General features: G+C 43.1%; 1 non-coding gene across 1 annotated transcript; it reads right to left on the reverse strand.

Annotated features, from left to right (window-relative positions):
* Positions 1–362: 362 nt before the first annotated feature.
* On the reverse strand, positions 363–436 carry Trnan-guu (transfer RNA asparagine (anticodon GUU)). The gene has a single exon. It is a non-coding gene; the product is annotated as a tRNA-Asn (tRNA).
* Between the last annotated feature and the right edge of the window lie 521 nt (positions 437–957).

A 957-nucleotide genomic window follows, 5' to 3' on the forward strand; every position in this document is an offset into this window, starting at 1 on the left:
GGTTTGGCACTTCGTGTCAGCAAAATATGAAAGTACTTTTCCTTTTAATTTTTTCACTTCAAATTCTCATTTTTAGAGATTTAATTGGGAAAGTATTTTAGGTTTTTTTTCCCCCTTTTCAAGTTTACTCCATTTTCTCCAAATGTCTAGCACTAGCACGTTAGAAAAAGTGGAACAAATAAATGCACCAAAGACGGAGCTGATTTCTGAATTTACCAGCACCGGAAAGCTGAGTTTAGCAAGCGTCGCTGAGGACAGAGAGGTGGGGGAGGGCTGGCTTTAGACTTCAGTTTGTTGCCTGAATTTGACACCACAAACGAACACACAGGCAGAAGGCGAAGCTGGCCTCGTAAAAACTAGGGCGTCCCTGGGTGGGCTCGAACCACCAACCTTTCGGTTAACAGCCGAACGCGCTAACCGATTGCGCCACAGAGACTTCGGTGCAGCTGGGAGCTCCAGCCGAGGTCTTTAAGAAGAAGAATAAAAGGCTCCGCGACTTCTTTTTCTCCCGCCTGATTCTTATTAGAAGCGGAAATTTTATTCAACGTTCTTAGTCTTTTCGAGTCTCCCTTCCACTTCTGAAACATATTAGAAAATTATGCTTCAAGATGGAGCAGAATTACACGTCACGAGCGGATTAAAACACTGTTGGCTTTTCTCCAACCCCGGTTTGGAAGGTTCTGTTGCAAGAGGATGACAGTTTCTGATTGATTACCTTTTGTAAAGGCATTAAAATGTTCAGCTTGTGAGTTGAGTTTTCCTCTTGTTTCTGTTTGTACGGTTGTTTGCCCGCTGATCTTACGTTACTTCCCGAGCCTCTTCGAGGCCGTTTGATTGTATGCGCCTTTTGTTTTTAGATCCAGGTTTTATTAAAACATATATGCAATCCCTAAATGCGTTTAGGCTTTATTCAGTGCGATTGTCACAGTAACATTTCGTTACAACGTGTCCCAAGGC

The sequence above is a fragment of the Peromyscus californicus genome, unplaced genomic scaffold (assembly GCF_007827085.1).
Source record: "Peromyscus californicus insignis strain IS unplaced genomic scaffold, ASM782708v3 Scaffold_8__1_contigs__length_139910024, whole genome shotgun sequence".
Classification (NCBI taxonomy): Eukaryota; Metazoa; Chordata; class Mammalia; order Rodentia; family Cricetidae; genus Peromyscus; species Peromyscus californicus.